The sequence below is a fragment of the Cuculus canorus genome, chromosome 19, assembly GCF_017976375.1.
Source record: "Cuculus canorus isolate bCucCan1 chromosome 19, bCucCan1.pri, whole genome shotgun sequence".
Taxonomy (NCBI): Eukaryota; Metazoa; Chordata; class Aves; order Cuculiformes; family Cuculidae; genus Cuculus; species Cuculus canorus.
In genome coordinates this window covers 8,000,519-8,027,796 of record NC_071419.1, presented here as the reverse complement: position 1 = coordinate 8,027,796, position 27,278 = coordinate 8,000,519, and the positions used below count along the sequence as shown (strand labels likewise).

The following is a 27,278-nucleotide window of genomic DNA, read 5'->3' as shown; positions in this document are numbered from 1 at the left end:
TGTATATACTGCTCTCACACTTTAGATCATCTTGGCTTCCTAAAGTATTACTAAATAATGCTGAAAGAAATTTCCTACCTCACTTTGAATGCCAAAATTTGGCTGGTTTTGGGGTCAGATACCATTTTTTTTGCTCCTGAATGCAAGCTGTTTACCTCACAATCCATAATGGATCATAAAAAAATGCACTAATTTGTTTTTTTTTTTCCTCTAAGGCATCTAGCTAATGGATGAAGTAATTTAGTGAGACTATTGTATTTCATTCAATAGCCTATACGTAGATTTGTTGTGAAGGATAAAATGTTCCCTCTTCAAACACCAACAATAGGAGTGCAGTCTGCCACTGACCTTGTACATCACTGCTGTGCTGTGTGCAGGTAACAATGTGAGCTTAGACTATAGACATTACTGACACAGAAAGGTTTAGTTTGAATAGCAGGGACACATCCTTTTCCGTATCGCACATGTCACTAATCGCCTGTATGAGGTAGCAATTATTCACAGTTCTTTAAGGCTTGAGTGAATACCTCTGATTTCTAACTTTCCTGAAAAAAAAGTTGTTTGTAACTTCCCAGGAGTGAATATTTGAGTTTAAAATATTTTAAAACCAGAAGCTTCCACTACTCTTTCTGCACGAGTATACGTTCTTTCAACAACTGTACTGTGAGGTACATGGGCTGCCCGTGTACCTTTCCTTCTTCCCCCAGAAATAATTGCATTTCTAGAGAGTAACAATCAGCATTCACGCAGGCTTTTAAATCCAGTGTTTCCTAATTATGAGTGAAGCGAGTTCTGTTGATAACCTGTAAAACATTTTCATAACTTATGAGGTGCAAAAAGATTAGCTGAACTTATGATGGTATTATTCTACACCGTCAGTGTATTAATAGAGAGCGCTAATGGAACTGTTCTCCAATGTCAGTGGGATGGGATCCATCTCATTTCATTAACCACCTGAGAGTCAGATATCTTGTCTAGGCTGGTTGTTCAGGATCATTCTAAAGTCTGTGCACAGAGTTATACATCTCACAGAATGATTATTCTCATACCAGCTCTGATATCCAAATAGATGAGATGAATAATCTGTCTTCTACAGATGTCAGTCACCCTTTGGATGCAGCTTCAGGGGATGATGAGACTAAACCCCTAAATTTTAGTTGGCTAAATGTAGCTCAGCAGCTACACTGCGATTAATTAACAAATTAATGAATGTGTCAGTGGACTGGGACTAAATGAGGCATGTCCTTAGTACTCAGCAGAACACGAATGTTTCCTGAGCTGACATCACTACTTCTTGTCCTTGCACAATTCCCCTAAAAGCCAGATCCCTCAGAAAGGAACAGCCTGACGGGTTGACTCTACTTTGGCTTCAGTGCAAAACAGAGGAGGTTCCACCCAATACAAACGCAGCTGGAAATCACCAGGAACCGTACTGTAACTATATTATTGCAGATTTCCATACAATCAGAGCTTCATTTCCATTCTGATGTTCCCTTAAATGTCCTCCCATGAGATTCCTTTCAGGCCAGTGCAGAGTACCAGCTCAGATGAAAATATACAGGTACTGCAGTAATTCTGTGCCCTGTGGCTCTTCCTGGACCTTAGATAATGCCTAACCACAAGCCATTAATTACAGCAGTGGAGCCCTGCTGCTTTTCACATACTTGCGTTTGCAGAGATGAATAAAATCATAGTCCTATAAAGCTATTCACCGTCTAAGTTCAGACATCTGGCTTGGGTGTCAGAGATAACTGGCTGGAACCCCTAAAGCTCCATGTAAAATCAGCAGAAAAAGACTTGAAATAATGGTAATTCATGCCAAGATCCTAACTTATCTGTTCCAAATCTGGAAGAGCAAAGCTTCTTTGATGGCTGCAGAAGGAGCCTAGGAACATGACCCACTAAACTTGGATGCCCAAGACGTCTCATGTAAGTCAGTGTGAATGAGAGAGGATGCATTAAGACTTTATTAGTATCTGACAGGCTTTTGAACATGGTGTATAGTAGTTACAAGTGAAGACATAAGGGTGGGATAAGTGCCAGCCTGTCTGACTCTGAGTCTGTTCCAGAACATCTCAGCTCATGGCTGTCCTACAGCTGCCTCTCGACAGACCTATTTCTCTGTTAATTGACAGACACAAACCCAGGAGTATTAAAAGTATGCTTCCCTCTCCTCAATTTAATTTCTCTAACTTTTCTCAAGATAAACAGTTTCCTTTCTGTCATTGCCAAGCTAAAGCTCTTTCTTCCACAAACTCCATCCTCCTCCTTTTGTCTCCACTTCTCCCTGAGCAGCAAAAGTCTACCAGGCTTCACAGGAGAAATTTTTCTCCAGATCTCTTCATATCTGCAATCTCCATACTAAAAATCTTTCTCTCTGGGTACAGTGTCTTCTTGGTCCCATGCTGGAAGCCTGCAACCTTCAGCAAACCATGTCCAACAGAGGACATCCACCAGGCTTCCCTCAGTTCAAATGCAATTTTTGGTGGAGTTTTTGGGTACTTCCTTTCTATCCTCAGCAGATGGGGCTTGTGACATTCTCTTCAGGCCCCAGAAGTCTAAAACATTTCCTAAATAGCCCTCTCTGAAGATATAGCCCTTTCCTTGAGTAAGGAGGGATGACTGCTGCTCTCTTACATGACCCCGATGGGGTAATGCCGCTCTCTTTTATAAGTGCTAAGGATCAGGACATCGCACTGGCTTTTATTAGTTGTCTTATGCAGGTTTTCTTTTGTGTGGAGCAGGAAGGAGCCCAGGGAGGGGCATAGTAGGGAAAGCATCCAGGAAAACCTCAGTAAGTGTGTTTAGAGGGATGGTATTCCCGCAAGGGGCTCTATTTGACTGGTGGAAAATGTCTTCTTCATTGATAGTAGCTAATGCAAAGCACACCGCCTGCAGCTTTTTATTTTAATGTAGACATCTGAAAGTGACTGTATGATGGAAGGAGAAAGGGAAAGGTTATGCGTCTTCGCAGGCCCAAAATTGCAGTATAATGAATATAAAAGCTATCCTCTCCTCCTCTAATATATTCACTCACCATTCCACCCTCTTTTCTAGTGACTGTAAACAACATTTGTCATCAGCAATGGGCTACTTTTCATTATAAAACTGATCTGGAAACTACATTTTTATTTCACGTACATCAGCAGTGACGGGAGAAGAAACAGGCAAGGGGAAAATATATGTCGCTAACAGGAGAGGGACCTGGGACAAGTGTTGCCTGTGCAGTTCTGGGGATCATTCATAAGTCTGGCCTCCAAGACAGAAGATGGTCTAATGCCTCATTAAATCCTACTGAGCCAACGATGATGTATCATACCCTTTCAATCTTCAACTAAGTAATGCAGTAAAAAAAACCCTAATTTGCACATGTTTAATGCATTCATTAAGCTATTAGTCTTTCAACAAGAGATTTAATAGCAAATTAACAGTTTTTATGAAAGAAAAAACAACAACAAAACTCCCCACTTAGTAGAATTACTTTTGTGTCAGAGCCCAATACAGGGTAATGGGCAATTAGGGGTTTCAGAGAGGAGGATGGGAAGACTGGTTTAATTTGTGTTTGGTTTATAATTAGCTGGTGCTTGGTGCTTAGAATTAAATGAAGAGGGTCCCCTTGTTGGGTAAGACACTGACTTGGGCACAAAGCACAGGGGTCAAAAAATTGAAGAAGATGGTAAGAGCCAAAAGAATTCAGTGGTCTGTATCTGGAAAACTTTTCTAATGTTGTATGACTTTCAATGCTCGAGTCAGAATTTCTTGTGGTCAGACACTGCAGGTTGTGTTTATGGTGCCTTGGTATCAATGTAGGTCTTGCTGCAGTCTGCAGAACTTTTGACCCCAGCTAACAGGACAACCTCCTTCAAAGCACAAGCTTTGCTTTCTGCGTTTGCATTTAAAACTCAGCAAAATTACAGTCTTTATTTTAAACCCGGCTGAAAGTTGCACAAACTCCTAAATGCTTTGCTTAATAAAGATGGATTATTTATTTAGGTGCGAAGCCTGAATTTCAGTCTGCATTCAGTTTGGCAGAGATGTGCCAGTGCAGATGGCTGGCACAAGGGCGATTTTGTAACTCGTAAGTGTGTGTAAGTCTCTGGGAAAAAAAAAAAAGTCTTAATGAGAACACTGAATTCCAAGGGAGACTTTGGGGAGAGAGAAAGAATTGTGAAATCAAACTGTGTTCTGAACTTACTGAAAATAAATACAATGCAGTACTTGAGAAAGAAAGAAAGAACGAAGTGGAGCAGTGTTTGTTTCTTGTTTATTTTTAAATGCCATTTCTAATTTTTCTATTTCTTTGAAAAGACAATTGACAGAATACTGACTACCAAATCCACAGGATTCTTGGACTTTCTTTTTTTTTTGTTTTCACGTGAACTTTAGAAAAAAACTCGTTTTTTTCTCTCTGTCAAAAAAATTCTTTAAGGGATCCTACACTGAGCTTTGATTTTCAGCTGGAGAGAGGCAGAGAGAGGGAGGATAGTCTAAAATCAATTTCTGAAAGGTCTGAGGAATCATTAGTAGAGTTTGAATCAATATCCTGTGTGTGAGAGTTTGTGTGTGTGTGTTTGCATCTTCCTTCACACACATCTATTCAAACAACTGTTTTCCCATAACAGAATGTTTGAAACCTTAGGGCTAATAAATTGGTTTTCCAAAGTGGAATATTAGCGTGAGGCAATGGATTTATTACGTCTGCTTTTCCAAAACACTTAGGATAGAGGATTCTTTTCTCCCACTGATACTGCTTTAATGTAGCTCTGAGTGCACTGGCACTCCAGGACAGGAAAACACCCCTTAGAAAAGCACTTTTCTGCTTTCATCAACTTTAAGAACGAGCCTAAAATTAAGCAGGTGCTTAAGTCTTGTCACAAGTAAGCAATGCAGCCACATCTAAACGTCCTTGAGTCTCTGTAGGAGAGGCCAAGTTTACTCCTTGTATCACCATGGACTCGGAAGAGTAGTTTTCCTGCATAAAAATTCAGTAGGATCCTTAGGGCTTGAGGCTGAACTTGTTTGCAACCCTGTGCATTGTCTTCTGAATGCTGCTGTTCCAATATTTACCCAAGGTAATGGATAGTAGTAATAAGACTTTGCACTTCAGGAAGGTATGGTTAGAATTAACAAACTGCGTGTTTGGCTTGGCTGGGAGAGCTTCTGGCTGCTGCTGGTAGAAGAAACCGTAGGTCATTCATAGGTGTTTCAAAGTTGGAGATTCTGGGCTACTGTTTGGTAATAAAGCAGAAACAAGGAGGAGTTATCACAGCAAAGTAGTTTCTTGGGTCCTGGAATGCAGTTTGGCTGATATGGATATGTATTAGTGCCAGAGGATCTATTGTTGTAACGTGTGACAGCTGCTTGGATGTGCTGCTGGAACATCACAGAGACTTTGGCCATCTCCATGCTGGAAGCTCCTAAATTCTTGGTACCAGGGCAGTGGAAGTAATGGATACCCTCAGTGCTATTCTTAGTGCAGCCTTGTGCAACAAATACTGCCAGCTTCTTTCACATCCTGGGAGCCAAATGCTATTTTCCCATTATTCCCCTTCCCCACATTCCCCCGTGGAACCACTGTAATGCAGCAAAGTGGGGAGGGACTCAGCCACCTGTGTCCAATATTATGGATGGAGGGCTGTAAGCAGTAGAGTCAATGACGTGAGATGCGGTGCCTCGTTGTTCCCTGGTTCCCCCTGGCTCACCGGCTGCCCGGGCTACAGTTCTCTGTCAGCAAGACACATCTGAATTTTATCATGTCAAGTTTTTCCTCTTCAAGCAGCTTGGTGTGTGGGCTGCTGCCTGCTCTCTAAAAGCTTCTGAGATATTTGTAGCTGCTCTGCTTGTTCTGATTTTGCTGGAACAAAAATAATTACTCAAAGGACAGGAAAAATATATATGCATGTGTACATATGTATGGGTGTATCCAGAAAAGAGAAAAAATTGAAGTATGTCACAGGATTATGCTACGTTTTAAAGGAATATTGCAAGGGAGACAGCTTTGTTCTTGCTGCACAGAGAAGGTTCTTAATTAGCAAAGTACCTAACAAGCAACAAGTTTTCAAGTTCCTGGTGAAAATACACCAGGATCACAGCTCTGCCCTGGAATTTCATTAGACTCTTTTACATATCCTGGCGTGCAATGGTAAAGCAATTAGTGTCCTGACAGTCTGTAAGGGAGTAGTATCTAGATGGAGGGCTGATCAGATCCTGCTAAGCATGCTGCTGATATAACATTGCATAATTTTTCTATCTGGTCTTCAAGTTTTTGGGATTAATTTCACATACACAGAAAAATATTCACAGAGAATTTGTGACTTTTACTTACCTGGCTGTAATGGCTGATAAGGCAGATGTGAAAATTTCCCTACTTGCCCTGGTGCTATGACTGAAAATGTTTTAAACCATTCTAACTTCAAATTAAAGAAATTTAATCTCTGAACACTTTGAGCCGAGTTAGAGAGTGAAATTTGCCTAATATAAATCCTCAAAACCAAGCTCAGGTGGGACTGAAATGAAGCTTCGGTTTTGCAATGGGTCATATCCCAGGAGTTAAATTCTCCCGGTCTTAGGCAAACCTATCACTTTGCCTCTGGAGATCAGCAGCAAAAATGATGGCACACACGTGTCTATGAAATCTGCCTACCTGTTATCCCCCCACTTTGAAGCACAGCAAAAATCTGGGGCTAGCACAGCCAGGCTGTTGTAATTGAATTTCTTTTCCTTGTGTGTTATATTTTATCAGGCTGGGTTCTTTCGGCTTGCAGTGATGACTTGGAGGTATTTGCATTGCACAGAGCTGCTGAGGAAAGTGGTTGAAAAATGGTTTGAAAATGCTGATAAATAGTTCTAAATGAAAGCAATTTCAGCAAGAGAGCCTGTAGGCCACCTCAGTCTCCTTTTTGGTGACTATAACATTCCAGAGAAAGAGCTTCCAGCAGCCACAGGCACACCGAGTCAGAGCTGTGTCACAGAGCACCTGAGGCTGAAAGAGCTAAAGATGGCTTTTCTCTGCCTTGCTATTGCCCAAGTCCGGCTGGATCAGCTTAGTGTCCAGATTAAAGCCCCAAAGCTCCATTTCATCACTTATTCATGGCTTGCTTTGCTCCTGTGAATGGGAAGGAGGTGAAGGACGTTTGGGCTAACAGCCCTGGAAGACACAGCCTTTGCCCTTTACACTCATCTACCAGGTGGATTGGAGGTAAGAGTAACCACAGCTTCACACAGGTGTACCCGAATGCCAGGGATAAAGCAAACATCCTAAGGGCCAGGTGAGCCCTAGGCATGCTCAGACCTTAACTAAGTCTGAAGTCTCACACTGTTCTTGCTGAGACAGAGTAAGGCACTCATGGGAATTGCAGCTAAAGCACCACAGTATCAACTGCTCACCAGTGGATGGAAACAAAGCTTCTTTCCAGGTTGTTATTTTTTCACGTTAAGATTTGAGACTAGTTTTAAAGCTCTTTTGAGATGTATTTAATACAAGAATAAAGGGCTAGGGGAGGTTTAAGCTTTCATTAATGGAAATGGGAAATGGAAACATGAAAATAAAAGTACTTTTTTCTTCTTTTTCTTCTTTCTTTCCTACCTCCAAGTATGGATGGAAATATCTCACTGCAGCCCCTTGTACTTAAAGATCCATTTGTGCTGCTGCCTCAGCTCCTCCTGTGGAAGACAGAGAGTTGAAAGAGTGATTTAGACATTGTTAATGCAAACGAGAGGAGACAAGCCAGTACTTAGCACGACAGGCTCCTCAGAAAGTTTAGACAGGGAGAAGCTGTTTCTTTTCTCTCTGTCGTTTCCCCTTTGCAGCCTGCAGATGAGAATTTCATAGTGGAATAATTCAAGGAGAAGGAACCCCTAGGTAATTCAGCTCCAGTCATCTGGCAGTCCTTAAAGCACCCAATCTTCATGGAACAGCTGTGTACGTGCTAGCAGATGCTGTGTGTTAGGACATAGAGAGTGATGCAGAATGAGCGACAGCACATATTCTAGATATCCAATGCAAGCATTCAACAGGGGAAGCCAGAAAACACAAAAGTGAGAAGGGCTGGATGGTGGTGTTGCTGCTCCATTTGATCCGTGTTCTAAAAGACCTGATCCAGAATGAATGGGTTAGATGAGAGCTACTGGTGGGTGAAGTATCATGGCTTAGCTGGGCAGTGAGCCAACTGGGCGCTGAACGGTCTGCGTCCAAAAGATAGTCAAAGAATAGAAGTGAATGGGAATTCAGATCCATAATATCTGAGTTAAAATCTAGTGTAGATCCCAGATTTTCCCTAACTGATAACCACAGTTACATTGGGTTTTTAGATATGTGTTTCAGTTTGAGAGCAAGAGGCAAGAAAAGGTCTTACCGACTCTCTTACCGACTAAAGTGAAAGTCATCTTTGCGCAGAACACTAGGAAAATAAAAAAGTCATTCTTTGCTCTGCATGCCACAAATGTATTTTGGCTAAACTTTCATAATTCATGGGCGAAAGTATTTCTACTTGCTTCACTTTACAAGAGTGATTCTGAATTTAATATTCAAAAATATCTTTTTCAGATAAACTTGGCCTGTGTCACAGTGTCCATCCTTAGGATGTACTGGAGAAATCACTCCAACTCTATTCCACGCCCTAAGCAGCACATGGACTTCTAATTCGAGTAAGTAGCGTTTTTTTGTCATTTCTCTCCTCATTTCTCTTATTCTGAGGAATAAGATCATTCTCCTAACTCTAGAAATAACTCTATTAATATCTCTGAATGTAACAAGCTACATTAACACAAGGGAAAGGGCTAGAGATTCTAGGATAAGAGAGTAGGTAGTGTGTAATTCTCTATATTAAAACCATCAGGCAACTAGGTGGAATCAGAAAGTCAAAAGGATAACTGTCCTGTGACAATAGATAAATCAAAGCTTTCCAGAAACCCACTTGGGTTATAAGTAGACCTATAAAGACAAGGACTGATCAGCAATGAGAACAACATCTCAGATGAGCCGTGGGGATAAAGCTAAAATTGCAAAATGTCAAGGTTTTAATTTCCTTGCAAAGGAAATTCTTTGCAGAGGAAATTAAAACAAACATTAGAAATTCCTTACCCGTAAAAATAAGGGAGCTATAACAAGAGAAGAAATTCTAACACCATGCAAGAAGAATGGCACCAAAAGTAATCTGTGTTCGTCTTCAAACCAAAATGAATGATCATCTTCCAATTTCAGTAAGGATGTTGGTAATGACCAGGGCACACAGGCAGGACATGAATGGGAAGCAGTGTATGGACTTTTAAATTACTATAGCTGAGGTAAAAGTAAAATTCAAACTGCTTGATATGATGGTAATGAGAGGAACAAATTGCTTTCATATATTTCTGATATCTGAAAGAGCTGTTTTACAGAACGTTGGTTCAGCAGCAGGTTGATATTAGACGACAGAATAGTAAGTGCGTGTATTTTAGAAAAAAATTCATGAAGGATGTTTTAAGTCTTTTAATGTGACCTCTGTAGTGTGGAAAACACTTTGAATGGCAGAATAATTAAAATGGTGTAAGATGGATCACAACATAATCTTTTTTTTTAAACGGCCATGAAAGAATAACGGGGTATCTTGCTTTGAGAAGTTAACTAATTTCTATCTGTTTGATGCAATTTTGATCTGTATCAAAAACTGAGCTATAAACATTTGACACGTGCAACAGAAGAAATACTCATTAAGGCGTGGGTAGGAAAAATGAAGTTAAATCCGATCAGAAGGGTGTTACAAAAAATAACTTCTCCAAGAAAGGAAATATTTCAGTGGGGGTGGTTAGTAGTAAAGTTCTTCAAGGACCAGTCCTATCTGGTCCAACTTCACATATTCATTAATAACAGAATTCAGTGCAAAATACAAGTGATTAATGATGTTAGAGAAAGCTGGTATAATCCAGGTGGAATTCTGCATTGTGGCAGAAGCGAACTGATGTATCTGTGTAGGAAAAACAATGTTTATGAGTTTGAGAAATAACTGGATATGTTAGACGAGCTTAAAAGGGTCCACTGAGGTATCAGTATGCGATGGAACTGTGGAAAAGGCAAATTCTAGGATGCCTTAGGCAATGTGTGTCTAATAAAGCAAGAGAAATGGAAATATTTTCGAATAAAAGCCTGGTACGCATTCATCTGTAATGCTACATACAGTTCTAAACATCTGCGTCTAATGTAGACTGATTCATATATGAGCAGGTTCAGAGAAGGACTGATGGGATAATCAAGTGGATAGAGCATCAAAGACTTGTATTTTTAAGACCAAAGACAATTGCTGTGGCTAAACACAGAGCGTTGAATGGTATGTTGGGAAGATGAACATAAGGACTCAAAATGCCAGAGGAAGTGATTTGTAAAGCTCAAGAGTAGCATAGGCAGAAGAAACAAATGTCTAAATTCAAGCTGAAAAATGTAAGCAGGTTTCTCAAAGGCAGAAGAGAGAGTTCTTCCTCAAAGCCTTTCAAAGGCAGGGAAAACCTGAGATCTCATCTAACTATAGACGCTAAATGAAGGTACTTACCCAAGGAATTTAGTCACACTTGACTCCTGTACAATGAATGTAAAGAGCATCCTCCAAAGTGTGACTCGGATCTTGGATGCATTGAATCAGCTTGGAGACGTCTCTCCTATTATTGACTTGAGGTCTAAGGTACCTACAGCCCATTCCTCAGTTAGATACCTATAGTATCATGGGTGAATCTGCAAATGGAAAAGCCCAGTTAATTGTTAGATGAAGAGTGACTGTTTTAAGGATATTATATGGAGAGGCTACCGGCAAGAGCAAGTGCATGGATTCGAAGACATCATTCTGGTTTAGAGCATTCTGATACCTCAGAGTTCCTACATACTGATTTCATTTTAGAAAGCTTTAAAGCCAGCTTTTTCTTGCATTTAGGGCCCAAAAATATTTCAAAAGGAGGGTTAGGCTCCTAAGGGTACTTTGTATGATTTTCTTAACTTTGTGCAGCCTCTGGATCATGCATGAAATTATGACACAGTCACAGGTGTCACAGGAAATCACAGGAGGTTTAATTTTGGGAAGAGCAATGAGTAGATTTTGTCTCTACTGGAAAAGGGGCAGAATTATTGAATTCCAGTCCCTTGAAATTGAGTCTAGGTTTATTACAACAAATTTTCCTGATTTTGCCTCGATTGCTGAGCTGTTTATAGCATAGACAAAGCTGTACCAATCTTTTGGCAACAGGCAATACTATTGCCTCTCTCCTTTACAGTGTGTAGTGGCCTCTCTAATGAGATATAATAGTGTGACTACATTATTATGTCTTCTGTCGTACACCACTTGTTATATCCTGATTTTAAAGAAATTAGTTTTCATTCTCACTGGCTTAAGGAGATCAAACCTCTCTGACTATGTTTTTCAAAGTGCAACATTTAAATGCCCCTTTCCAGGCCTTTCACTGATCTCTTTCTCCATTTTATAAAGTGCTACTAATTTGAAGACATTTTAAAGTACACACGAAAGAAAGCTGGAAGTAGAGATTTGAAGGTGATGAGGCTTCCAGTGAGGGTGAGGAGGAGGAAAGGGAAATTTGATAATGCTGCCCTTCCAGGGATTCTGCCATTAACTGATGCATTATTTTTCTAAGCTCATTAAATAATCCTTAGAACTGTGAAAAGGTCAAAGAGAGAGGGGAAGGAGCTGAAGCTGCCTGTGGATTTTGGTCATGCAGCAATTTCCCGGGCAAGAAGAGGAAGGAAGGAGTAGGGGAGAGAGGTTGAAGAGGCAAGGAAGGAGGCAAGTGGAAAAGTGTTGTTTTTTTCTGTTGATCCTTTTACTTACAGTACTTTTCACCCCCATCACTCTGAAGTCAGTAAAAGGATCTGCCTGAGATGCTGAAAGCTACAGATGAGGCTTTCAGCGGGTTTTGTCCTTGCACTCTTGCTTTCTCTCTCACTCCCCAATTTGCTGCCTCTTTCTCCCCACAGGTGGCTTTCACAGGCTCACCTCTGTGTTGGGGAGAGAGCAGGTCACGTGGAAGAAGGCAGCCAAGAGCAGAGACCCAAAAAGAGAAATGATCACAGGGAAAATTACTGGTTGTTTCCTCACTGTTCACCTGCCTTGAGTGGTTCACTTAATTAACAATCTAAGTGAGAGCTGACAGATCTTGTGGGGAAAAATAATGCAGTAGGAGGTGATGGAAAGGAGTCTTGCTGGGAAAGTTGTTCCTGATTTATAAAAACACCTGATTATTACAGAGTCACCCATTAATGACGCTATAGTTTATAGCAGTATTTCCTGTTTCCAACGCTTGTTTTCATGGGGTTACACAAAGGAGGCAGAGTTTGGCTCTGGGAACTGAAATTCATCTCCCAGAACAGCTTTGTTTTCATCCATTGAACATGTAAAAACAAAACCAAAACAAAACCTGCCTGATTTCCTATGCACAAGGGAGTCAGTTAAAGGTAGATTTTTGGGTTTTTTTCTTTTTGTCTTCAGATACAGGAATTGTCTCAGTGTTATTCTTGGACCAGAAAATGGGTCCCAGGAGCCCCTAGGCTCATGTTCTTTGTGTCCCTGACACGGAAAGCCAGTACTTCTGTCCAGCTGAAAAGCGGCCTGACTCTGACAAAGATCAGGTGCTATTCCATCAAGGCAGGAAATTACACTGCTAGAATAGAACCAGCAGGAAAGCAGATGAGAAACCAGCCAATCAGTTGAATACCAGGACATTTGAACTAGAATGTGCATTATTTTCTCCTAAAATTAAAGATGTTATAGGTGGAAACATAACCCACCATCTAAATATTAATGCTTTGTAAAGTTTGGATGTAAGCTCTGTAATTTGCGCCAATGTCTAACAGGGAAAGGAATTGAGCTGAGCCAAGGGAGAAACCACATGCAATCAAGCAAAGCAGACTAATGATCTGCAGCTTTCTCCAGCACGCTCTAACCAATCTGTTTTTCTAGTTTCATGGCTGATAGGGATTCCTGGCAGTCCCTGTCTTAGGCTGCATGAAATTTTGCCCCAGGAAAGTCCTCTTATTTGGATCGCATTCTGTGTGGATTCCCTCATTCGCGTCTGCTCCCAGATTTGCTTTGTCTGGAGCTATCAGGAGACCCTGAAGAAGTAAATGTTTATCTTCTGGGTTTTCCCTACGCCAGTCATCTATCTAAACCCCACTTTATCTTTTTATCCATAATAGCTGCTGTCATCAAGAAACCTGCTGCTGTTTACAGCAAACAAAAAATTGTAGTCATCGGCAGATGAGCTCAGATATGGGGTTAATGTCTTGGCAGAGGTAGAGTTGTGTCTTTGCCTATCACTAAATGTCCTCCATAGGCTGGGGCAGGAATTGTAAGTCTTGTTCTGGTTGCTCTAGAAAGACCAAACCTTTATTGGAAACACCACATGGAGGAAGATCTGAGGTATGACGAGACATTACTTTTTAATGGGTTTATATTTTAAGCCGTGTTGCAGGACATGAAGATTTGTCTTTGCGAGTCATAAACCTTCTAAAGAGACAGTGAGGAAAAAGCACAAGGCCACAATATCTTCAAACCCAATGATGCTTTGGGAATGAAGGACATAAGAAACATGTTTACCTGTTCACAGATGTCTCTCTTAGCAACCACAGTCAAATTCCCTTGAACAAATAAAATGTTTCCTTTTTATTGGTTGTTGTTTCTTAACTTGCGAAAGATAAGATAGAAAGCAAAGCTAAAGCAAAAAAAAAAGGAAATAAATGAGCAAGCAAGACATTTTAAAAGAGAACTAATATTAAAATCAAGGATAATGCTGCTTGCCAAAATAAGAATAATTAAGTTCACTCTTTTGCAGAGAAATGGATGATAACTTAGGTACTCTTTATGATGTTAATATGAGAGTAAGGTGAAATGTGAAACTGGTGAGTGGGGCAGTCAAGTGCAGGTCTATGATGAATCGGTGAGCAAAGAACATTATTTGGGTCCACTACTCAAAGAAACTCCCCAACAAAATCCGTGTACCTTCACTTCTTCCTGCAGTCCACTGAGACTGTCTCTCACAGAGTAAACCACTACTCCAAACACAGAACGTACCATGTTGTTTGATGGAATGTTGCCCCTCTTCTAAAAGAAGTTACTCAAAAATTCTGGGCAAATAAGAATCCGAGAAATTGGTTTCTACATGAATAAAATCATTGTGTTGTGACATTTGAAATTTGTTGGTTTGGGGTTTTTTTCCAGAACCAATGAATATAAAGCACCCATTTCTGCCCTTTGCCTTTAGAAAGCTGGGAGAGCATGTGTTTATTTATCTCAATGCATAAGGGGAGTGAAAGCTTCATTTGTATGGGCCAGAAACACAAGAAGATTATTTTCTAAGTTCAAGGTTATTCCCATCTCGGACTGAGTTTTAGTATCTGATGTTTTAATGCATTAAGGTGAATTCACTACATTGCTGATGTGGTCTGAGCTGTCTCGTGTCTGGATGTCACAGCACTCTATTTTGGCTTTCTTTAGTCTTGTTAATTTTGTTACTTTGCTGAGTGTACATTAGTGTAGTATTTGGATTCTGAAAATGTAAATCCCACCGGTAATTTAGTTCGGCTCCACGAAACTCTTTGGTAGCCCATTGGGGAGGGTTGTTCCAATTCTATCTGATTGGTCTGAAGGTTTGGTCTTTGTTGTGTCTTAGTCATGAACTGGGGAAACTGAGGTAAACAAACCTGGTCTCTGGTGCTCTGTGGCCAGGTCCCAGCCCAAATGGCCGTGGGATGAAAACTCTAACATATTAGCCTTTTAAGCCACATATAAGCAAGGTTAGATGAAGATAATACGGGGAAGATGCACCACTGGACCCTAACAGAGGATGTGGTTCGTCTATAGGAATCCCAGAATGTGTCTGACCTGAATTTATACATCACAGGTTTTACGCAGCAGCTCATCAGCAGGATTATAAAAACACAGACCAGAAAAAGGATGCTTATATTGTATGAATAGATTGAGATTAAGGTCAATGCAATTAGGATGTTCATCTTTACTCAGCAAAAGCAGGAGAGTGATGTCTCAATGTTAGAACACATATTCTCCCACCTAGAAGTGTGTGAGGACACACACAGCCGAGCAGCACATCTGTAAATTGGAGAAAATATTTGGCTTGCATTTCCCTTGGGATTAGCACTTCAGCAAAGTACTGTGTTCAGCCAGAGTAGCACATCTTTATTTACCGAGCAGATTTTGCATGTTCGGTTGTGTGAGCGAGTAAGTACAAGACAAAGATGAGCTTTTCTGCAATTGGAACAGTTTCTTTGTCAGCGCTATGGCTCTTCCATTTAATTCCTCAAATCTGCTGTAATCAGAGTGGCTTCACCCATCAGCTCATCTGAGAGAATGAGCACGAGAGGAAGGAAACATCTCTCACTTTCCCAGCTCTCTGTGTTCCCAGGCATTGCATCAAAGTGGCACGGAGCCTCCTGGGAAAGGGATTTACTATAACTCATGTCAGTCCCAGCCACATTATGTTTATGGATATGATAGGCCGAACGCTGAAATTACCATTTGCACAAATGATCACACAATTCCTTCAGGCCTACTGTGTCCCTTTAATAGTCCAATCTTTCAATAATGAAGTGGAGATCAGTCAGGACTCTCTGGAAATCCCATCTTTTTCTTTCATTTCTTCTTTTTTTCTCCTTTTTTTTTTGGGCGCCTTTTTTATTGCATACATTATTTTCATCCTTTCTCTGAGCCAGATCCATTTACCAAGTGGTTTTAAGGGAAATCAGAAATGAGATTCTCAATATTCTGTTAATACTCCAGAACCAGCAACCTGGCAGACAATTCATTGCTGCTTGGGGCAATGAGTCATGCAGAACTCAGAAGTTAGGGAACTACACACAGGGAAGAGGAATGCTGTTTATGAGGCCTCCGAAACAAATACAATGCAGGAAATATACCTTAGAAAGCAGGATTTCCTTCATTTACTTAATATTGGTTTTGCATGCTCTACTTCATCTCCTTCAGTTTCTAGACAGTTTCGTGATATTTTCTGATATTAACATACAGGGCCAGACAGTTGCTGGTAGCGCTGAGACCAAGAAATGCATTAATTGAATGGATCAAGCAGAGACCTGGACCAAAGTCTAAGCAAAATCAAGGAGGGTTAGACCTTAATTTCATCTTCATAAATGGTTCTACTACAGCTTTATTCACCTGTTTATTAGGAAAAAAATATGCCTGTGAGAATCGATAGTTTTTTTCATGAAGTACATTTTTAATGATGCAGCCATTGCTAAAAGATGTAAAGGAGAGTTAATAGAGAAAGTGCAGGTTAGAATGTAACTTTACTTGTTCTTTCTTAGACCAATCTAGATGTGAGGAAACCCTATCTTTCAGGACAGATGAAGTTCTGACTATGGTGCTCGACACAGGGCATGGTCTGGGGAGGTGATAGGAATGGGAAATCTGCTGACAATAACAGAAGGTTCTGCCAGTTATATTTAGCTAATAGTCTGGGGGATTGGGAGGAATAAGGAGACCGTGCCCTAGAAACGAATCATGCTAAATATCATGTATTCTTTATTGGACTGCAGCCCACAGTGCCCAAGTCAGATGCTGAGGTGCTCCATGAAAGTCAGTGGACTGGACTCTTAGCTGATGTAAATTAGTAGGGTTTGATGGAGCTGTACCAATGTATACCCTAAGAAAGCTGGGTCTTGCTTTTTTACCTTGTGTACCTGCATTCGTCTCTTCTCCATCTCTTTCCTTATCACCACATTCTGCATCATCAATTCTCCAGTATTCTCCTGCAGTCTCCTGCTGCCATTAGTGTTTATCCTTGTCTCTCTCTTCTCTTCAAATATTCCTTTCTATTTTCTTTAACATATGTTTCTTTTCTCTCTTTTTTTCCTATTGGACTCCCTTCTCATTAGTGTGCATATTAAAGTATTTTCAACAAAACTATGTATTTGGTCATGTTGAGGAGAGATTATGCCCTGGACAGAAAACCCACTGAAAACAATGGTCAAAGGCATTAGATTCCAGTCTGAACATGGTCTTGCTGAACCTTCTATCTTAAAGCACCAAAGTCACTGTAATAGTGTTGTGTTGAGGAGCAAATTCTGCCTGGAAATCAGTTTGACAAGTCTTTCTCTGCAAGGTTCTGCAAAGTATAAGAAGCAGCTGCAGAAATTGCTAAGGCACACTCAGAATTGCAACAGTCCCTTGGTGGGAGATTCCACTCCAGGGCTGGAAGCTTCATCTCCCATTTGAATTTCCAGTTGTGGGAAGCTGCCCATGTATCTGTTTTTAATTATTTCCCCTGTTGCATTTGCTTTGTTTTCTTGCTTACGTTAACACGGCTCTTCTTACTGCCTGCTCTCAGCTGCCTATTTGTCATTTCTGCTGTTTGATCTGTCGTGGTAATCTATGTGCACCCAGCCTGCTGTGCATCGATATTTACTAATGGAGCTTCTTGTATGCAGAGGCTGTTTGCAATAAAAAGATAATGAAAAAAACTCCTTGACCCTGGCCAAGCAGTTTGCAGAAATTGTAGTGATCGACAATAGTGCATCCACCTTCCCTCCTTAGTATGGAGAGGAAAGGGCTGATAGAGGGAAGCTGGAAGAGTGGGAGAAGGGACCTAGGGAAGATGTAGAGGAAAGGAGGAGAAGAAAAAAACATACAGGAGAAATAATAAGCAAATTGGAAGGACCTATGAGAGAGAGAAATAATTGCAGAAAGAGGAGAGGGGCAAATGGAGAGATTAGCCCCTCACTACAAGAACGATGTTGAGGCTCTGGAGCGTGTCCAGAGAAGAGCAACAAAGCTGGTGAAGGGGCTGGAGAACAAGTCCGACGAGGAGCGGCTGAGGGCCCTGGGGTTGTTTAGCCCAGAGAAGACGAGGCTGAGGGGAGACCTTATTACTCTCTACAACTACCTGAAAGGAGGTTGTGGAGAGGAGGGAGTTGGGCTCTTCTCCCAAGTGACAGAGGACAGGACACGGGGGAATGGCCTCAAGCTGCGCCAGGGGAGGTTCAGACTGGATATCAGGAAAAAGTTTTTCACAGAAAGGGTCATTGGGCACTGGCAGAGGCTGCCCAGGGAGGTGGTTGAGCCACCATCCCTGGAGGTGTGTAAAAGATGGGTAGACGAAGAGCTCAGGGACATGGTTTAGTGGCAGATAGGAATGGTTAAACTCGATGATCCAAGAGGTCTTTTCCAACCTGGTGATTCTGTAATTCTGTGGAAACGGTGGGAAGCCAGGAAAGAGAGTGAGCGAGTTGAAAAACAGTGCAAGCAATGGCAAAATGAATGTGGGAGGGGCAGGAGAAAAGTCAGAGATGAAGGAAGAAACAAAAATGCAGTAAATTTTAGAGAGTAAGAGCCCATCTGGCTGTAGAGTAAGTGGATATTGCTCTGTCCAGAATCAGTAGATGATTAGCAGTGAGGACAATGCTTGTTTCAGATGATTCCTTTTTATCCAGAGCTCTGGTGATGGCAAAAATGAGAGCAGAGCTTTTGCGCAGGGGGTGGCTAAGACCTGTGAGTGCAGCCACCTGGGGCCGAGACACATCACCTTCTCCTGGGCAGGAGCACGAGTGCATAAGAAGTGCGATGGCAAAATGTACAATAAAAACAAATTAAATCTGAGTGCTTAAAGCAAAGCACTTAAATCCATACTTAATGGCCTGATTCCCAGAAGACCACAGTCCTTGGACCCAAAAGACTCACTCCGGTGCATGACATTGGCCTTTAGAGTATTTTTTGTGCATTTCAAGATGAAGTATTTTAGGATAAGTTTCCCAGTAGCTTTGTGAATTTAATTTAGACAGGAGGCGGACATGTAGATCTGTGAACTCATTGGAAGTCAACTGCACTTTATCGTCAGTGAACCTGGCTGTTAATCACCAAGAAGTGAAACAGCAGCCAACTCATACCACATCCTCCTGGCAGTGAGTGGCAGCACGGATCTCTCACCAGGTCCCTGCACAAAGACATCCCAAGTGAAATGAAAGGTTCTCTCCTGTTAGCATGGTAACTTAGCAGCAGGAGGTAGCATTTGATGCCATCCAAGGACTGCATTTTGTTGGCATTTGGTAATCCTTCTGTAGGATTTCGCAGAAGCACGAGGAACAGGGCTGAGCTGAAGAGGATTAGCAGGAGTAATTTACAGGCTAGGATGTTATTCGAAGATATTCCTGACACAGGCTAGGACACAGTGATCTGTGGGTTTCAAAGAGACTCTGGTACAAAAGCAATTATCAACGACACAGTCCAGATCATGGCAACCGCAGTGTCTTTCCCTTTTATTCATATTTGGATAGCAAAGGAGGCTTTTATAACTGTTTTTTCCCCATTGTTTAACTGTTATTAACCAGAGCAGTTTGCTGTTGGCAGCCAAAGGTGTTTTTACAAGTTTTTAAAGGCACAAGTCAATTGGAATGAAATGTTTGATAGAGAATAGTTAAAATGAATTGTTTTGACTTCCTCTTTCAGGTTTGTAATGACAAAATGTTTTGTTTTGAGAACAGAAAAACACTTACTTTCCATATTTTTTTTTTCAATCTAATTTGTATTAAGGCATTAATTTTAAATAGATTGTTGAGGCACCGAGTTCTTCACATTATGGTGTTTTGATGCCTCTGTATAATTTTTTTTCTATAAAATTTCTCTTCTGTGGGAATGTTTGAGATCCCCAGCTGCTGCTTACTCTTCAGAAGAGGAATTCCCTGTAAAGATGGAAGTTCAGTTTTCTGAGTACAGATATTACCCCAGCAACTCAGCCTTTCGTTTCTCAAAATATCCACCATCCTTCTTCCCCCGTCTGTCTTTAAGCACTTCTTCCTCATTCTTCTTTTCTCCTTCCTGTCCTTAGTACCCTCAGTAAAAAACTCCTATACTTCAAAGGGAAAGTGAATGTGTAGATACAAACCACAGTGTGGCAGGAAGAGACAAAGCAGGGCTGTGGTCACATCACGGACAGATTTTATTCCACTGTCAACGAATTTTCATCCCCATGGTCCATGCTGACACAGACACATTACATATATTTACATTAAAACATCCACTCATGTCTGCAATATCCTTGTTCTGTTCTGTTGCCGCTCTTTAGCTCTGTGATGGCGTCACCCGCAACAGAAGGTGGGTGGAGGTGCAGTACGTGAGTAACGAGGGAAAGAGAGCAGATGAAGAGAAATGCGAAGCTGAAAGGACAAAAAACAGAACCTCATGTGAAGAGATGAGAGAACTGGAGGAGACGTGTGTACATAGTAGGGGAGCCGGGATGCATGCTCTGGAAGAGATGCTGCTGCTGATGACAAAGGAATTACAGCAGTAGGGCTTGTTTTTCCCGACTAACCCTCCCCTGCCAGCAGACTTGATGACAATTTCATTTCAGCTACTTTTCTCCATGGCGTACATCTCGGTTTTTCCATCTCATTTTCTCTCACACCTCTCATTTCCATTTCATTACACGCTGCCTCTCCAGCTCTGCAAGACCCCTCCCCATCTTCTCGACAGCTCCATTTTCTCTGGGGCCACCAACCAAGCCCAGGCTGTGCAGGCGCCCTTGCACACCTTATTCTCTCTCTACTGGAGAGCTGATAGCTTTAGCAACCTCTCACAATGTGGTGTCTCACGTTTGCCAACAGCCAGATTAGGTGGGCCCAGGGAAATGAGAAATAAGAGTAAGGAGGAAAAGTGTAAGTGTGTTGGGAGAGACATTAGGCATATTGTTTATGTTTAAACTTCTTTCAATATACTTAAAGTTGATTAAAATCTATGAAGATAAGGATAGATTAGATTAGATTAGATTAGTCTAGAAGTGAAGTAACGCAGATAGAGATGAAGAAAAGGAGGGAGAGGGACTCAGGAGGAGCATGGTCCTCCATTTCATACAAAGAACATCTTCACAGTCACTCGGCCCTTTTGTATCTTCATTTTCTGTCTCTGGGGGCAGCAGAAGCTTTGCGAGGGGTCTGTTGTATGAAAGAAAACCTTTTCTCCTGATGAAATATAGATTTCACAGGGTCATTGCATTTTGCAGAGTTGCTGTATATTTGCAAGTCAAAAGGCGGAAAATAATCTTAATGCTTCAATCTATTCATTATGTGGGACTATTAAATGTCAGTGGAGAGAACACATGGAAAACTTCTCTGCCTGTGTAGCTAAAAAGGACTGCAACAAGTTTGTTGTCCCCCAAATGGATTGTTTACACTTAGTCTTCACAAATAGATTAGATAGATATTTGAGAACAGTAACATTCAAATATCAACAAACGCACACACAAATATAAATATATATATATACACACACGCTATGTATATTTATACAAACTGTAAATTCTGTGTTTGTTAGCTTCTAGTGAATTCATTACTTGTGCAGATGCAGCTGGGAGCCCTATAACCTGGCACAGTTCGTAATATTTCCTCTAGGAGAACCTACCCTTGCCAATAACCTGAGAGCTGTTAATACTTTATAAAATTCTTAGCATGCAGGTTCATTCCGTTCCCCAACTCCAGACCCTTCAGTCCTAGTAAAAGGGCCAAATACCTTTGCTTGTGTGATATTCGTTCCAAAGACCTTGTAAGTGTCTCCTATCCTTCACTGGCAACTGTGGCGGTTGGGCAGCCGCGCTTCATTTCCTGCAGAATTTCAGCTGCTTCGGTATTTATCAAGAGCATCTGTTAAGCAATCTGGAGGGGAGCAGTAATGGTGCCATTAGTGCATGTGTGAGGAGGGAGGTTCTCAGCAGCACAGAGACCAGAAGAGATGAGGCTGTGTTGCACGTTTGGGGGTGTCGTGACCTTGACTTCTTGTTGATGAGTGATGCTGTGTGTCTTGGAGCAGAAATGACAGTGATAATGTTCCTCTGAATAGATGTGTTCTGGTCATCAGGGCAGGAAAGGAATGAAGAGGATGGATCATTATGGAGACAGAAACAGTCAGCATTTCAGCATTATGTTCTTACAGAGATATTGTCCCTCAGTGTAGTGAAGAAACAGAAGAAAACCCATGCAGGAATGTATATGCAGGAATTTATATTCCTCTTTCCACTAAAGGTCATCTTTCATATGGAGCCTCTTTTTGCCCTCACTGACCCACTGTTGCTACTTTTGGGCTCCGTAGCGGATAAGCCATACTGTCGACAAGACACTGAAATCTATTACAATGCTTAGTAACACGAACGGAATATCAATCCCTTTGCCAATGAAACAGCTCAGCCAGACCAATGTTCTTGACGTTCACCTGCTGGACCCTAACCCTATTTTTAAGCTTACAGCCACCATGGTCTTCTCAAATTTCCAGTAGCTACCTGCAAAACCAACATAAAAAAATCCGGTGCCTCTCGTTCTGTGCTTGGCTTCATGCACTCTGCAAGGTGTTGTGGCACAGTGGTTGCTGTGTAAGAACCCTCTTTGCCCAGCCGTCACTACACAAAAATACTAAGCAGACCAGATGCCCTTTCTTTACCTGGAACGGCAGCCCTGATGTGAACATACGGTGCATATTGATTGTTGAATGGTGTCCAGAATCCACCAGCAGCAACTCCACTCTCTTTCTGAAATCGAACTTGGTTCTAACAATAGTCAAAATTTTGCCTGTGGCAGATTTTTTCTTTCCTTTTGATTTATGCATCTGCACGCTTATACAGTCCTAATTCATTTCTTCAATGGCCCTTCAACTGTTATATTTTTGCTTGTCAGAGTGCTCTTTTAATTTTTCCCCCCTTTTAAACATATAAAACATCTAATGAAGAAATAATGATATTTTCTCATGTCACTGACTATTTTTCCTGTCAGCTTTGATATACTTGTAATGTGGGCGGACATATTATTTATGACCAGGCAAATTAAATATTATTTCACTTTTTTTCCTAATGCAATCTGTGTCATCTTCCAGTTCCCAATTTCTTTCCATTACAGTTATTGTCTTTGCTATTCCACTCGACCGTTTGCTGTTGGTTTTGTAACAGCGCTGCCAGAAGATGAGGAAAAACATAATGGAGAAAAGAAATGGCATAATTTGCAGAAGATACTTTTCTCGTCTCATTTAAATGAAGACAGTTTGTTCTTGAGTGTCAAAAACATCAAGAGCAACAAAAATATGGAAATCATAATTTCTTGCACTAGGAATACTTCCAAAGGTTTGGAGATTCTGTCTGATTCTAGCAACTACTAAAGATGTGTCCAACTTTCAGCACAAAATAACTCAAAACCTCAAGTGCCTGAAATCTGGGCCTGAATTTTTTAAGTCTTTGGCCCCAAATACTTCTCTCATACTCTGCTGCCAGACCATCCTCAAAACTGGAACAGAAATCACAGTCCCTAACATGTTCCTTTATCATTTAGGTGAGCTGGACAAGGGGATTATGTGGTGTGTATGACACAACCTGTGACATTTGATCTCTGTTTCTGCATTTTCTGGTCCTTCCATAGCAGATGGTGTGAGGTGAGATGGTGGCATAGGACCCTTTGTGCTTCCAGCATCTGTCCTAGCATGAAGGGGTTCATCAGAGGCTCTTCAGTCAGATTTTTCTCACTCTGAAGAGGTGGGATTAACCCTCTATCCTGAACTCATTAGCTCTTTGGTTTTTCTTTAACCAGTTAAGACAGATGAGCACTTTTAAGAGTTGATTCAACTTTTCTCTTTGCGTAAGTCACTTCTTTTACGATGGGTGGAATTGCCTGTCATGGGTGATGATTCCTCTATGGACTACTGAAGAAGCCCACACAACTAGCTGAATCTTGTGAATCAACTCTAAGGTGTTTGGACTAATGGAGGAGAAAACCCATCCATTCTTCCTGCCTGTCCTATTCCTATGTTCAGCCACAACAGCTACAACACTAGTCTCCTGCAGGAATCAGGTGAAGTCAAGCAACCTTGCGTGTTGGAAAAATAGAGAGCACCTGACTAGGTTTATCCCAGAATATTCTTTTCCCATAACTTGTGTATATTCGTATTTCTTCCCAGTTGTTTCCCATGCTTCCTGTATATTCACTAGTGTATTCTGCAGAGGAATTTTCCTTCCGCTTTCTTTTAGGTGTCATGACTTTGTTTCACAGCTTTAGCTCCTTGTCTCGAAGTCAAGCCCAAACAGCCTTATATCACCTTTCTTCTCTCTTTCCTTTTTCTTTTTCTTTTTTTTTCTTTTTCCCCTCCTCAACATCTCAGCAAGGCTGCTTGCTAATCTCTTCTTTTGCAAAGATTAGAAATCTAGTTTTTCTTTGACCTTTCTGAACAATCAGCATCTTAGAGTCCCCAAGATGGATCCCTATTATCTCATCTTTTGGGCTGCTGACAGTGATTAAGCAGGACAAAGGAAGTGCTCAGAGCTATGGAGTTTCAATCTCTCCTTAGGGACTACCTGGAAATAAAAGTGAGCAGAGGGGGAAATCACCAGCAAAAAGAAAGGCTCGACCTTTAGAGAACATCCTTGGCTGGTGCTTTCTCACCTTTCCAAATATACATAACTTAAGACTTGCAAAAATAGGTCTCTAAGTGCAGCCACCTGCCTCTAGACTAATTCCCTGGAGGCTGCTCCCACAGCATGTTCCACTGAAATGAACACTTAGGACTTTGGAAAATGAGGTCACAAACAGAAATGTAATTTTAAACTATTATTTTTGCTTATGATATATCTAACCGTCTACCCATCCGTCTGCGCGGAATGGTCTCTGCAAGTTTTTCTTCAGGTTTAGATTACCGCTGTACAACAGCTCAGAGCGAGGGATGACTAATGCTTCAAACCACTTATGATCAATCTAACGGCGGAACTTTGGCTCTTTAAGGTGCCACTTCTTTACCAGCTCCAGTTTCCAGCAGTTGCTCATCTGCTGCTCGCCTTTCCTTAGGAGAAAGGACAAACATTGCCCATGTAGGTCCTGGTGAATTAGCGGCAGGGAATTCCCAGATACTGAAAAGCTTTCCCATCCAGCCTAAGGATTCACAGTGCGGTGGTTTGTTTCTGTGGACTCAAAAGAACAGTGCATGTGCAAGAATCTCTGTTTCTTATGTGAATTTGTCATCTCACATAGACAGAAAAAAAAATGACCAAACAAGCCAAGAACTGATTTATAATATACTTTTATCATTCCTTACTCCTACCCATCTTGTCCACTGAACAGAGGAGGGAACTAAAGTGCAGACAAATCACATGACAGGACCATGACGATCAGTTATCTTAAACAGATAAGACAGCAGAGGGATATGTGTAAAGAAAGCTGGTTGCACACATACTTACCTTCACACGTACATACGCGGTGGGATGTTCATGCTGGCAGACAGAAAGAGGGAGGTTTAAACTTCTTACGCAACTGTTTTCTGATTCAATAGAGCATCTCTGCCAAGTGGCTGCAAGGGGAGCGAAGGCAAGGAGAGAAATCATTAAGAGAAAGTGAAGAAAAGGAAAAAAAATGCCTTTTTTTTTTTTTAATGGCCTAAAGTATGAAGAATGGCCTTTGTGAACAATTCAGTCATTTATCATTATTTCATTGGCATTGTATGAATTATAAATTCGAGACTATAATGGAGTAATATCTCATCTCCTTTCCCCCTCAATGGGCACTGGATGAATGGCCAGGTAAGCTGCACTTGGGCCAGCAACATTCTCCAGAAGAGTCACTGTTCACCTCAAACTGCTCTCCTGGATTTCTTTTCACTAAGTGCATGCTGATCCTTTATCAATCTTTTCTGATGTTAAAATTAATGAGCAGTTAGAGAATAGCTTTTATCTTTTTGAAGAAAACTTAAAAAAATATTTCATTTTTTCTTATTTTTCTTTTCCTATTGAAAAATAGAAAAGTTGAGAGGCAGAAACATAAAAAATGGTAGCTGGAGCTGAGAAATATGGCTTTGCAATTTATCCAAGGGATAAGTGCAGACACAAACTCTGTTACAATACCTCGGCTGATAGGTGGTAGCATTCTAAACTGATATAACTCACCAAAATTCTCTTGGGGTTTTTTTGCACTTGGATAGACACACAAAGCTGCCCATAAAACAATGGGTTCACAGTTGTAATGTAGATGGGATTTACTCTCTTTAAAACTGGGATTGTTTAGCCTGAAGAAGAGGAGGGTGAGGGAAGACCTTATTGCGCTCTAGAACTACCTGAGGGGAGGTTGCAGTGAGGTGGGTGCTGGTCTCTTGTCCCAAGTAACAAGTGACAAGATGAGAAGAAATGGATTCAAGTTGAGCCAGAGGAAGTTTACACTGGATATTAGAAAAAAATTCTTTACCAAAAGAGTGGTCAAGCATTGGAAAGAGCTGCCCAGGGAAGTGTCGGAGTCCCCTTCCCTGGAAATGTTCAAAAAACATCTAGACATGTTGCTTCAGGACTTGGTTTAGTAGGCACGGTCTTTTCCAGCCTCAATGATTCTATAATTCTATTTCAGTTCAGAGTTCTGACTTCTGCGTATTCCTTTTGTATCCACAGAAGGAGAAGAGTCAACTCAAATGCACTAACAGGGTTAAAAAAAGAAAAAATATTCCCTCTGCAAGAGGTTGAAGGAGCAGTGAAATGTGGATTAAGTAGTAGTAAGTGTGGTGTTTACTTAGCGAACTATCAGGATGTATCAGAAACTAACAGTAGCCATAAATAGCAATGGAACAGTTCCCATCCATTTTGATTTCCAGTTATATTACACTTTGGCTGTGTCACAGCCAAACTAAGAGGCCCTAAATAGAATAGCTGTTATCTAGATATTATTAATTTGGGGGAAACTTTTTTCAATTTTCTGTGTTACGTGTTTATTTCTACACCTCTTCACTACTCGCACACAGGTTTCCCTTCCTCTTGCAGAGCAGTTTATCACCTGCTCCCAAATAACCTGTTAGGGAGACAGAGCTCTGGAGCACTTGAGGTTTTGGGAACAGAGGTGTCTGATGCAGGATGTGTGAAATGGAGCATCCTGTCTTAGGAAGAAAATTCCACCGTGTACCATTAAGAATTGCTGTAGAATTAAATTTTCCTCTGAGAAATACGCTGAGCCTGCTTCTCAGTTGTGTCATCCTCTTGCTTGGAGCAAGAAAAAGGTGAATAAAGGAGAAAAGCATGCTAGGAGCCTTAACCCAGCTTTGTGATCCTTGAACCCCAGGGCTTTAAAGAAGCCTAACGTTTGCACTGACAGAGGTCATTCTACTCAACCTTTGTTTCTTAAGTACATTGCATTTACACAGAGCTCCTGAGCACATCCACGCAGATGCTGATAAAAGGCTAGCAGCAAGAGAGATTATTTTGTTGGAATTTGAAGTTTTCTAATAAATACACCTGAATCTAAATCCTGTCCTTTCAAAAGTCAAAGGGTTAAAACTTTTCATCAAGGTAAGGTA

At 41.1% G+C, this 27,278-nt stretch overlaps 1 long non-coding RNA gene across 1 annotated transcript in view; it reads left to right on the top strand.

The window, feature by feature from the left end:
* The first annotated feature begins 8,587 nt into the window (after positions 1-8,587).
* LOC128854123 (uncharacterized) overlaps positions 8,588-27,278 on the top strand; it is a 110,758-nt gene continuing 92,067 nt past the window's right edge. The window contains exon 1 of the long non-coding RNA XR_008453037.1: positions 8,588-8,646. This is a non-coding gene — a long non-coding RNA (uncharacterized LOC128854123). The remainder of the gene's footprint in view (positions 8,647-27,278) is intronic.